This window comes from Pelobates fuscus, chromosome 3 (genome assembly GCF_036172605.1).
Source record: "Pelobates fuscus isolate aPelFus1 chromosome 3, aPelFus1.pri, whole genome shotgun sequence".
NCBI classification, from domain to species: domain Eukaryota; kingdom Metazoa; phylum Chordata; class Amphibia; order Anura; family Pelobatidae; genus Pelobates; species Pelobates fuscus.
The window spans coordinates 393,537,034-393,550,505 of NC_086319.1; the positions used below are offsets into that span (position 1 = coordinate 393,537,034).

A 13,472-nucleotide genomic window follows, 5' to 3' on the forward strand; every position below is an offset into this window, starting at 1 on the left:
TCTTCATGCCACAGGAACACCTGACGCTCCTCCGGGACGCACACATAGGGATCGTCCGCCAGTCGGACCATGCCCCGACATCAATACAGATAAACTCCCCCCTATATAAACCAGTGGAGCGCCAGTGGAAACTTAATGAATCCTTACTGACCGATCTAGCAGCCCGCACTGCGGCACAGCGCACTATCACCCATTACTTTGAAACAAATGAAACTCCCGACATGCCCCCATTAACTTTATGGGAAGCTCATAAGTGTGTGATGCGTGGGCACTTTATATCAGTGTGTACGCAACGCAAGAAAGAGAAGTCCCGATGCATCACAGACCTGACGAGGAGGATTGCAGACCTGGAGAGCTCCCACAAACAGACGCTGGACGACGACACCTATCTTCAACTGACAGAGACTCGGAGGGAACTCAGGGAACACCTGGCTCAAGGCCACCTACAAATACTGCGAAAATCCACAAGGTTCTTCTGTGAACACTCCAACAAGAGTAGCAAACTCTTGGCGACGATGCTTCGTTCAAGGAGACGGTCTCAACACATCCATAAGATCCAGACGCGGACCGGCCACCACACTAATATGCCCAAGGGGATCATGGCGGCATTTGAAGCGTACTACACAGATCTCTATAACCAGAAACAAGCCACACGAGACCTGTCCCAATGCCGAAGAATCACGGAATACCTGTCGCAACATGTTACACGCAAGTTGTCACCAGAACTCGCAGAAGACCTGGAGAGCCCCCTAACGCTCGAAGAGCTGGCCTTGGCACTAAAGAACTCAAAGCCACACCGAGCTCCAGGACCTGATGGTCTGCCGCTCACATACCTTTGTACGTTTCAAGATACACTCCTGCCAAAACTACTTGCTGGACTCAACTCCCTACAAGACGGAGGCCGTTTTCCCGTGGATACCCTGGCGGCGACAGTCACGGTCATCCCCAAAGAGGGCAAGGACCCGACCGTCTGTGCGAACTACAGGCCCATCTCCTTACTAAACGCTGACTTGAAACTATACACCAAAGCTCTATCCCTCAGACTGACCCACATACTACCAGACCTCGTCCAACCGGACCAAGTGGGATTTATCCCGGGTAGAGAAGCCAGAGACGATACGATACGTGCACTCAACGTTATCCACACCGCCAGAATATCTAACCGTGACACCGTACTCGTGTCGACCGATGCCGAAAAGGCGTTTGACCGGGTAGACTGGGTGTTCATGGCCGAAACGCTGAGACATATGGGCTTCGGACCACACATGCGCTCATGGATAGCGGCGCTATACACCACGCCGACGGCCAGGATCAGAGTCAATGGAGCCCTGACGAACGCCTTCCCCATAAGCAACGGCACTCGTCAGGGATGCCCACTTTCGCCCCTCTTGTTTGCCCTCACCCTGGAACCCTTCCTGGAGGCGGTGAGACGAGACGGGGGCATCAGGGGGGTTCGGGTGGGAGGAGAGGAGCATCGTGTGGCGGCATATGCCGACGACATGCTCTTCTTCCTGGAACAACCGATGATCTCGGTCCCTAACCTACTGCAGGCATTTGAGACCTACGGACGACTATCCAACCTGAAATTGAACATAGATAAGTCCGAAGCCATGCCCATAACACGGAACGAGGACCTCGCCAAACCTCACCTGACGCAATGGTATCAGACGCCGGAGGCCCTCAAACGTATGCAGGTTGCGACCACAGGGGACTGCTGGAGATGCGGGACCGGACCCGGCACAAACATACACATATGGTGGACGTGCCCACGCATCACACCATATTGGCAGATGATCAATACAAAGATCAGGGAGATTACAGGTTCGGACCTCCCCCTCCTACCCCTGACGATGTTGCTACACCACACGCCAGTACCCACGCGTACATACAAAAATTCCCTCACCATACACTTGCTCACTGCAGCGAAAGCCCTTATACCACTACACTGGAAACGCACCACAGTGCCCACATTCACGCAATGGGTTGACAAAGTAGAAAACATCTATGACATGGAAATCATGACCGCCTCCCTGCAGGAGCGCTCTGACAAATGTGCCCTCAAATGGTACCCCTGGAAATCTTATGTCTCTACTGGATCAGCATAGTGGGTTCCCCAAGGCTCGACGCTTGGTGATGGCTGGGCCGCGACCAACAGTGACACGAGGGCTGTCCGCTCATGGGAAGTGCCTGTGGCATGGCCTCGGGGGCCTTGGGGCTCCCACCCGGAATACCCACCCCCCCTCCCCCTCCCCCCCTCCCCCCACCCAACCCCAACTGCATATCCTTTCTCCCAGACCCCCAGGGGGCCTGGGACGCTTGATGACTAATGACTTACCCCGACCATGACATGGGCTGGCCCTTAGAGGACAATAAAGTTGAACGCTATGATACCTACTGGGACGGGGTCACTAGACTCAGAGGAGAGACTAGCCATCATGATAACCTCTTAGGACGCATTATAGTGGTATTAAGCCTCGACACACATGTTTCCCACCATGGCACAATACCGCTGGCCTAATATATGGCTCTTAGGTGACGAGACCAACCCTGAACAACCGAAGCAACTAGGCACCCTACATGGAAGGGGAATGACTTTGCTAATGAATAATTCCCAAGATGCTACCGACCCCCTTCTATCCCCTCACTAAATTTAGCTTATTAACTACCCTCAGGCATATGCATACTGTTAGAAGAAGCCTCATAGCTATATTGTATAACCAAAGATTTCATGTTACTAGTTACTAAAAATTTAAAAAATGAGGCATCAATACTCTGAAACTGTACTGTTATGACAATACCGATGTAACTACCCTGTGATGTAACTTACTGGTACGTTTCCCATATATTTTTTTTCTTCTGTACCCCATCATATATGCCTTGAATAAAAGACAGATTGACAAAAAAAATAAAATTATGTTTCCCCCTCCTGCTGTGTCCTTTTCAAACAGGGGCGCCAGGGAATATGAGCCCTAAAACTTCTTTTTGCACAAAATGTAACCCCCAAATAATACATATCCCCAGATAGCTGGAAGGTCAGCTATCCACTGTCCAAAGAGCACTGGGATCGGAGGTACACTGCCTAAGTTACAGTACTTTAAAGAACAATTGTGTTGTGGACATCCTCCAATCCAGCACAGAGTTCCAGGTACATTTGTGGCTGCTCCCAGTCAGGAGCCAAGATGTTCAAGAATCCCCCAGGAAAGTGGTGCCTCCAACTCCAGAGTATCCTCAAATGCCTCCTCACTTCCCATCATCATCCCTGAAGAGCTCTGTAAATGGTTGTTCAGGGACCAAGCAACACCTTAATTTCACTGGATTGCAGGACAGTTCAGACCCGGGAAATAGTTCCATATCAATTTCTGGTCAGGGGCTCAGTAGGCGAATAGGTCCTGGTGATACCCAGAGTTCAATGAGCTCTAGCCAGGGGTAGGACAAGGACCTGGACTCTGGAGCCCACCTATATCCCCTCCACTCATTGACTATAACCCACCTGGATACATTCAAAGGGTTCAGTGACAAGGTCCATAATCTGTGAGGAGGACACTTGACCCCAAGTCCCTCCATTAGCCAGGGAGCCAGAGTCTTCTCTCCCAAGCTGCACTTCCAGTTTGTCTGAACTTCCAATAACCGAAAATGCTCACTTTACTGAATATGTCCTTATCGCTCAGCTCTCTCATCCTTCCATCCTCCAGTTTGAGAAAATCATTGTGTCACTAGGGTTTGGCTTGCCGTGATCGTATAGTGGTTAGTACTCTGCGTTGTGGCCGCAGCAACCCCGGTTCGAATCCGGGTCACGGCATAATTTTTCGCTCAAAATTCAATTGTAATTTTATTTTTTTGCCACTTGTGTGCCGAGGGCTAATTGCACTCCCGGCACACGTGACAGGCAGACTCTGTTCTGGGCTGCCTAATGTAAACTTTGTGCATATTTTGAATCTGTTGTCACCGCGCACAGCGTGCTGTCGACTGAAGTAAATGCTTCTCAATTGCAGGGAGAGCATGCAAGGGAAGCTTGTTCTCCACTTTTCCGCTCCCTCCCTACATTCATTAAGCCCTTCCTGCTTCTTCGCCTTCCCGCATTTTATTTTGTTCTTTATTTATTTTTTATTGGCTTCCCCTGTCCACCATCTCCCTCCACTTGCACGCACGCACGCACGCACGAGAAGCCTGTGATTGGATGGCATGAGGCCCCCTTTGATCTCAGATAGAGGTCTGCGCCGGGTACGTCACCCAACGCTGGATTGTGGGTAAGTTTGTACTTATTTTTTGTTTTACAGCTTTTCATTTGGGTGGGGTTTGGGGGTTACTAATGCCCAATAAGGCATTTTAGGTTAAAAAAACCTAATTATGAAGAATCTTACAGTAAACCTTTAAACTGTAGTGGCTCTGGTGGTTAGATGTTTAGAGATTAAGGGATTAATTTAACCAAACATTATGAAATGATATATTCACTTCCAGTCATCCTTTAGAAACATAGAATGTGACGGCAGATAAGAACCATTCGGCCCATCTAGTCGGCCCAGTTTTCTAAATACTTTCATTAGTCCCTGGCCTTATCTTATAGTTAGGATAGCCTTATGCCTATCCCACGCATGCTTAAACTCCTTTACTGTGTTATCCTCTACCACTTCAGCTGGAAGGCTATTCCATGCATCCACTACCCTCTCAGTAAAGTAATACTTCCTGATATTATTTTTAAACCTTTGTCCCTCTAATTTAAGACAATGTCCTCTTGTTGTGGTAGTTTTTCTTCTTTTAAATATAGTCTCCTCCTTTGCTGTGATTCCCTTTATGTATTAAATGTTTCTATCATATCCCCCCGTCTCGTCTTTCCTCCAAGCTATACATCATTTTACTCTAATGTAAGCAGATACACTCCATGTGAGTGGCTCACCGTGATCATATAGTGGTTAGTACTCTGTGTTGCGCCCATTGCTGGTATAAATTGGCTAGAAAGAAGCGTGGAATCTTTGCCTTAGCCATACATCCTGTGGGTGGCCAGGGACCCTTATTTTGTGTTAAACTGTGCAAAAATGGTTAAACAATTATTGGAGACTGCACCAGAGAACTTCAGGCATTTCAATTAGATCAAATTGCTGTAGTTAAAGGAATGGAGGGGAAGGGGGGTGCTTTATTAAAGGGGTACCCCAGACTCCTAAAGCACTTTAGCTTGCTGAAGTGCTTTATGTGTGAATAGTGTTTTCTATTTTATTTTACAAAAAGTTCCGATTTCAATAGAAATTGGCTCCATAGCTATCAATTAGACAACCGGTCCTGTTACACTCTGGTTTGGTTCGCTCAATGGAGCTAAACTCAAAAGGCAGCAATTGCCCAGTGCAACTGCCTTGCAGAGACTTCTTACAGAGCTGCACTGGGAAGTTTGTGATTGGACAGCCACAGAATGTCTGGGCGGTGATAGAAGGGGACGGTCTTGTAAAGGCTGCAGACAATAGATCTGCAGCTTATACCATCTGTTTTTAGATATACCCGCAATGAAAATATCCAAACTGGAAAATTTCACTCAGTCAGCTATGTGACCGAGCTCAGTACTCCATCTGAGTATCGCTGCCAACCTTCCTCCTTTTCCCACATCTGGATGATTATTGCAGCTCATCAAAACGTCAGCTGAGATTTGATGAAGGGTGAAACTGAATACACTTTATTCAACCAACTCATATTTATACACAACCAAATATACAGCATATGTGAGCGCTCCTAAGGACTACATGCTGTATATTTTAATCTTTCTAATATTAAGACGCTCCCCTATGAGAAGCAGCCCACGCTGAGTGATCTTTTTATTCATTGTGTATGACCCTATTTACAGTTGTTTTTACATACAATCAATGTGTTTTAAACCGATGAGGGTGATTCATGTAATACAATACAGTTCCCTCCCAGACACTACTCTGTCTGGGCTGATAAGACTTAATAAGGTCCGTTCAGAATGAATTGTGTCCCTCCCCCCCCCCCCCCCCCCCGCTGTGTCCTATTCATACAGAAGCGCCAGGTAATATGAGCCCTAAAACTCCTTTTTCACAAAATGTAACCACCAAATAATACATATCCCAAGATAGCTGGAAGGTCAGCTATCCACTGTCCAAAGAGCACTGGGATCGGAGGTACACTGCCTAAGTTACAGTAATTTAAAGAACAATTGTGTTGTGGACATCCTCCAACCTCCAATCCAGCACAGAGTTCCAGGTACATTTGTGGCTGTTCCCAGTCAGGAGCCAAGATGTTCAAGAATCCCCCAGGAAAGTGGCGCCTCCAACTCCAGGGTAACCTCAAATGCCTCCTCACTTCCCATCATCCCTGAAGAGCACTGTAAATGGTTGTTCAGGGACCGAGCAACTCCTTAATTTCACTGGATTGCAGGACAGTTCAGATCCGGGAAATAGTTCCATATCAATTTCTGGTCAGGGGCTCAGTAGGCAAATAGGTCCTGGTGATACCCAGAGTTCAATGAGCTCTAGCCAGGGGTAGAACAAGGACTGGACTCTGGAGCCCACCTATATCCCCTCTGCTCATTGACTATAACCCATCTGGATACATTCAAAGGGTTCAGGGACAAGGTCCATAATCTGGGAGGAGAAAACTTGCCTCCAAGCCCTTCCATGAGCCAGGGAACCAGAGTCTTCTGTCCCAAGCTGTACTTCCAGTTTGGCTACACTTCCAATAACTGAAAATGCTCACTTTACTGAATATGTCCGTATCACTCAGCTCTCTCATCCTTCCATCCTCTAGTTTGAGAAAACCATTGCATCACTAGGGCATAGCTCGCTGTGATTGTATAGTGGTTAGTACTCTGCGTTGTGGCCGCAGCAACCCCGGTTCGAATCCGGGTCACGGCATAACTTTTCTCTCAAAATTCAATTGTAATTTTATTTTTTTACCACTTGTGTGCCGAGGGCTAATTGCACTCCCGGCACACGTGACTGAGGCAGACTCTGTTCTGTGGTGATCTGTTCTGGGCTGCCTAATGTAAACTTTGTGCATATTTTACATCTGTTTTCACCGTGCACAGCGTGCTGTCGACTGAAGTAAATGCTTCTCAATTGCAGGAATTGCAAATCCTTTCTGCTTCTTCGCCTTCCAGCAATTGATTTTGTCCTTTGTTTTATTTTATTATTGGCCTCCCCTGTCCACCCTCTCCCTCCCCTCGCACGCACGCATGAGAAGCCTGTGATTGGACGGCATGAGGCCCCCTTTGATGTCAGAGGTCTGCGCTGGGCGCTTCACCCAACGCTGGATTGTGGGTGAGTTTGTACTTTTTTTTTTTACAGCATTTCATTTGGGTGGGGGTTGGGGGGGTCACTAATGCCCGATACGGAATTTTAGGTCTTTAAACTGTAGGGGCTCTGGTGGTTAGATGTTTAGAGTTTAAAGGATTAACTTCAAGCAAACCTAATGAAATGATATATCCACTTTCACTCATCCTTTCATTCTCATGTAAGATGGTACACTTCATGTGAGTGGCTTGCCGTGATCGTATAGTGGTTAGTACTCTGCGTTGTGGCCGCAGCAACCCCGGTTCGAATCCGGGTCACGGCAGTTTATTTTTATCATTTTGTTATTTAACCCTTTAAGACCAGAGGGCGTACCATTACGCCCTATTTTAAGTGGCTCTAAATGCCGCCAGGCGTAATAGTGCGCCCTCCATTTTTTTTTACTTACCCGGTCGCCGGCGATCGCGGTTGGGGGGACTCCCAGGGAGCCCCCTGCGGCAGATCCTCCCTCCTGGGGGCCCCCAGGCCATGTGATTGAAAAAATACACGTATACTGAATATATATATATATATATATTATAAAAAAAAATATGTAAATACGTTAAATAAAATAAAAAAATATATAGATGTGTTATTTCGTTCTAACTGTATGTGATATTAATATATATATTTATATCAAAATACACCTAGAACGAAATAATATATATCTATATACATAAATATATACATATATATATACCTATATATAAATAAAATATATTTTTTAAATTATATATATATATACATATATTCACATACGTGTATGTGTGTGTGTGTGTGTATATATGTGTATATATATATTTATGTAATATTTTTACATTAGGTATCTTAATTAATTACAATTAGCGGGACCTGCCTGACAACCCATGCCGAAAGTAAAGGGAATTTAATTTGCTAGCACTATATTTAACTTTATATATAACTTTCCAAGACACCATAAAACCTGTACATGGGGGGTACTGTTCTACTCGGGAGACTTCGCTGAACACAAATATTAGTGTTTCAAAACAGTAAAATGTATTACAACGATGATATCGTCAGTGAAAGTGAAATTGTTTGCATTTTTCACACACAAACAGCACTTACACGGACGATATTATTGCTGCGATACTTTTTACTGTTTTGAAACACAAATATTTGTGTTCAGCGAAGTCTCCCGAGTACAACAGTACCCCTCATGTACAGGTTTTATGGTGTTTTCAAAAGTTACAGCGTCAAATATAAGGCTTGTGTTTCATTTCTTTTTCACATGAAAATTCGCCAGATTGCTTACGTTGCCTTTGTGACCCTATGGTAGCCCAAGAATGAAAATTACCCCTATGATGGCATACTATTTGCAATAGTAGACAACCCAAGGTATTGCAAATGGGGTATGTCCAGTCTTTTTTAGTAGCCACTTAGTCCCAAACACTGGCCAAAATTGGCGTTTTTTGCATTTTTCACACACAAACAAATACTAACGCTAACTTTGGCCAGTGTTTGACCAAATGGCTACTAGAAAAGACTGGACATACCCCATTTGCAATACCTTGGGCTGTCTACTATTGCAAATGGTATGCCATTATGGTTGTAAATTGTATTCCTGGGCTACTGTACAGTCCCAAAGCCAACGTAACCAATCTGGCGAATTTCAAATGTAACACGCTATATTTGACCCTGTAACTTCCCAAAACACCATAAAACCTGTACATAGGGGGTACTGTTTTACATGTGAGACTTTGCTGAATACAAATATGGGTATTTTATTGCAGTTAAAGCAAACAGTTTTATGACATTGACAGGTAAAATGTCATGTAGAACTAAACAAATAACATTTCTTATTTTGTCCCATTTTTTTCATATTAAATTATGTTTCATAGCTAAATATTTGATATTAAATGAAAGCCCGTTTTCCCCTGAATAAAATGATATATAATAAGGGGGGGGGGGGTGCATTTAATATGAAAGAGGTGAATTACGGTAGGACAGACATATAGCGCAAATGCCAGGTTTTGTTTACGTTTTGTTTTGATCACAACTTGTACATTTGGCTCAGTTCTTAAGGGGTTAAAGTGGTTTTGAAATTATTTACTGCATTTATTATTGTAATACTTGCAATATCCTCACCTACCAAATAAAGCTGATACATAAGTGCAGAGCTCACACTGACCCTGGAGCACATAACCAACCCACATTTACCTCGGTGATAATACAGAGTACACACTCACTTTGAATGGATACAGAGCTCGCTCACACTCACCCTGATGAATAGACTAAGAATTCATACTTGGTTGTCATGAATACAACTATCTCATACATTTCCAATACTCATAGTAATTTACCCACATATAATTTAGGACAAATATATCATTCAGACGGACTGACTCTATGCAGAGCCCACTCTCACACTGGTGACTTGATGTAGAATATATATTAATGAATTTAGTGTATTTATTACATTTCTAATACTCTCGATTCTTGTAACATTCACAATTCTGCTATAATATAGCATTTCCATGTAAGCATTGGTGGTTCAGTGGTAGAATTCTCGCCTGCCACGCGGGAGGCCCGGGTTCGATTCCCGGCCAATGCAACTTTTTAAATCCGCTTTTTCTAATTACCTCCAAACACAGACCTGTGACATTCAATTTTATTTAGAATAATTTAATACACAATAATAATGCTCCATTGTTGACATAGGCATATGCAATGTACATTTTCTTAGCCCCCCATGTGTGATCAAGGATACTGTCACTAACAGTAATTCTGTACACCCTTCCCCCACTAACTTACTTTATTCTCAATGTTTATACTTATTAATATGTAAATACTCCCTTTATTTTAATCTACTCCTAGGGTACACTGTAATTAATAATTATTTTATTTGGGTATTCCTCTTAGGGTACATTGTATGAATAACCCTTGTATGTAGGTATAACACACCAGTTTGTACCCCATGGGAATATATAAACATTAATAAAGTGTACCCCACATGTACATCTAAAGATAGGGAGTCTTAATACAGTGTATCCTGCCGAGATCAGTCAAATACCACATTTAATACATGGAAACTTGTGGATCCATATGTTACCTTGTAAGAAAACTCTGTATATTGTACCCATATATAAACTCCCTATATTTAATTCTACCCACTGAGTACACTGAATGAGTACTCCTTGTATTTAGTGGAAATACAAGTCCACTTTGTGTAATGACAGAACAAATTGTGAATAATATCTTCATTTTTAAAGCCCCTTTGTCACTACATTTTGGTAACATTTGTGTCTTTTTTGTTAATCGTTGTAATTTGGGAACAGACTAGATAGTGACACCTCTTGCTGGAAGATAAAAGCTTTCTGAGAAGTGTCATAGAGACAGTTAGAGATGGCATGTGTCTGTAATTATCCAACGGACACACTTCTCATGAATGGCCACTTAAGAGGTCTTGTTTAGAATGAGGGTAATAACTCCATTTGCAGTCCTGTGTTAAAAAACAAAGTCCTGGGAAAAAGCCAGCCCTTGGTTTCTCGGTATCATGGAAGTCTCATCCTAGCCAGGAATGACTGAAATTTTGTGACGATTTATTGAGGGGTTGAGGGCCCTGCTCAATGAACTTACATGCTAGAGAGAGTAGGGTAAAGTGACACAAAAGATAAGGATAGTATTTGACTGACAGTTGCAAGAGAGGAATCAGTCGGGAGCTATTAGCAGTTTAATTGGTACGCTTTTATGAAGAAGTGGGTTTTTAATTTTTTTGAAGGAGTGGAGACTGGGTGAGCATCTAACGGAGGAGGGAAGTGAGTTCCACGTGAGTTCCACAGGAACGGTGCAGCCCTCGCGAAATCTTGAAAGCGAGCATCAGAGGTGGGAGTACTGACAGAAGATAGACGTAAGTCTTCAGCAGAGCGTAAGGGCCTACACGGGACATACTTGTGTATTAGGGAGGATAGATAGGTGGGAGCAGCATTATGTAGAGATTTGAAAGCAAGAACCAGATTTTTTTTTAGTTAAAACTAAATGACCACTAAACCCAGACCCCTTCATTGAGGTTGTGTCCTGCATTTTTTCTCTGGACAAATGTCATTGCCCCTTCAGCTGTGCAGAAGTGTGTAGATGTGTTGGAAGGATGGGGAGGTGAGAGGAAGAACACTCCCAGACTCATTAGGTATATTAGGCTGACCTGGTGTACATTGTAAACCTTCCCTTTAATAACACAGTGAGTGTGAGGTTCTTTTAAAAGGAGCATTTGATACTGCAGTCCAGTTACTTATATAGTGGTTTAACAATCCAGTACAATACGGTTAAGGGATTTTATCTTCATTTGTAATAAAAGTTATTTTATAAATAATAAAAAATACTCTTATCTTGCACCCAATCCTGATGACTTAATACAGAGCACAGAGCCACCCTTATGCTTGGATACATTTTTGATGTTCTTGTTTGTCTTGTATTGCTGTCCAATGTTATAGTATTTATCATAACTTATAAAAAAATGAATGCTTGGTTGGTAGCATCAGAACACCTGTGTGACAACTACAACATAACTGTGACATACCTGTGATATACCTGTTTCGGTGCCAAACAGATTGCACCTTCGTCAGGGATAAAAGTTTTTACCCCTGACGAAGGTGCACTCTGTTTGGCACTGAAACGTGCGTCGGGCTCTTTCTTGTTCTGTTTTTACTATGGGGGTTTGATTTAATGCACTACAATTTAATTTTAATTTCGGGGTTATTTTCTCACATTATTATGCTTTTCGGTAGCTTAATTTAGCCTATTTCTTATTCATTCCTTTTCTCCTAAAGCCTACTTAGTAATATTTCCAGGGAGAGAGGCTTTTCTATTCCTTTCTATTTTCTGTGTTGATTTTGAACTTATCTAAATTGGATGTTATTCAGCCTCAGGGTGATTCCCACACCTGGTATTTTTGCTTCTAATAATTGGATTGAGGCAGGATGGTATAAGTTTCTATTGATAAGGTAACAATAAAGCTCAATTATTTTTCATAATATTTCTTATATCCATCATTGCACTACGTCCTTACAAACAATTCTAGAAGTTGGAAAAAGAAAGAGGAGTTAAGGGCTGCGCTATTGATCAAAGAATAGTACCATAAAGTGGAAACCAATTGGTTGAAGTATATAAACAGCAAGTGATAAAACCTGGGTCATACATTTTTGAAATTCGCTTAGAATTTCTGTCAATTCTTCCTTTAATGGAAAACCCTGTATGGTTTCCTTTGTATCGGAGTGTGAAACATCAGCGTGAATGCTCTCCTGCACTGCTTGTATGATTGAATGTGCTTTTTTGCACATGGTGCTCGTATGAATGCTTCTGTTTAGAGCATTGTTGACTACTAGTATGCATTTACTGAAATGTATGTGAAAGCAGTGATGTATTTCTATGTAATTTCATATAATCATTATATGTGTCAAAGTAGGAGTGTATATGGTTGATGTGTGTAAATCCTACAGTATAACTTGTGTAGTGCCAGAGAGTATTAATTGCAGACGTATACTTGTATGTAGTGTAACTGTATAAATGCATTGTTGTACTGATGAGTAGAGCAGATGTTTGTAAAAGCGGGAGTGTATTGGTGTGGAATGTGTATGTAGGGTGTATTTTTGTGGATAATGGTGGATTACAGCATAATTACTGCCGTTAATGTTGGGGCCCATCAGCTGTCAATCACACTTACGGACACTCACTGTGTGTGTGTATGGGTCACTGTGTGTGTGTATGGGTCACTGTGTGTGTATGGGTCACTGTGTGTATGTAGGGGTCACTGTGTGTGTGTTTTTATTGGTCATTGTGCTTTAATGGATCGTGGAGTGTATGAATGTATGTTTCGTTAAGTATGTTTATAGTTGCAGAGACAGAAATACCGCTATTGCAACTGCACACTTAGGAACACTCGATGGGCAGCTCGATGGGCCCTTCCTGGTGCCGCAGCCCATTAACAGGGCGACTGCGTCCCTGTCAGATGTTGCTGGAAGAAAATTAGTTCAGATCACTTCCTCCCAGGTTCCAGAGAGCAGAGAAGGGAGGGCTGGCAGAATGCAGAGAAAAGAAGAGAGGAGCAGACGTCGTACAGCCCCAAACTTCCATCATGTTTAGCCAGCAGAACCCACTGGACCTAAGGGAAGCCACTCTCCTGCACCCTAAAGGTAAGCAAACAGGAGGGTGGCTAAAAATATGGAAATTATAACTTGTGTGTGCATCAGT

The 13,472-nt window shown here is 43.2% G+C and overlaps 3 non-coding genes across 3 annotated transcripts; all 3 read left to right on the forward strand.

Annotated features, from left to right (window-relative positions):
* Positions 1-3,727: 3,727 nt before the first annotated feature.
* Positions 3,728-3,799, forward strand: TRNAH-GUG (transfer RNA histidin (anticodon GUG)). Its single transcript has one exon. It is a non-coding gene; the product is annotated as a tRNA-His (tRNA).
* Positions 3,800-6,782: 2,983 nt separating this feature from the next.
* Positions 6,783-6,854, forward strand: TRNAH-GUG (transfer RNA histidin (anticodon GUG)). The gene has a single exon. It is a non-coding gene; the product is annotated as a tRNA-His (tRNA).
* A 628-nt stretch (positions 6,855-7,482) lies between these two features.
* Positions 7,483-7,554, forward strand: TRNAH-GUG (transfer RNA histidin (anticodon GUG)). Its single transcript has one exon. It is a non-coding gene; the product is annotated as a tRNA-His (tRNA).
* The last annotated feature ends 5,918 nt before the right edge of the window (positions 7,555-13,472 follow it).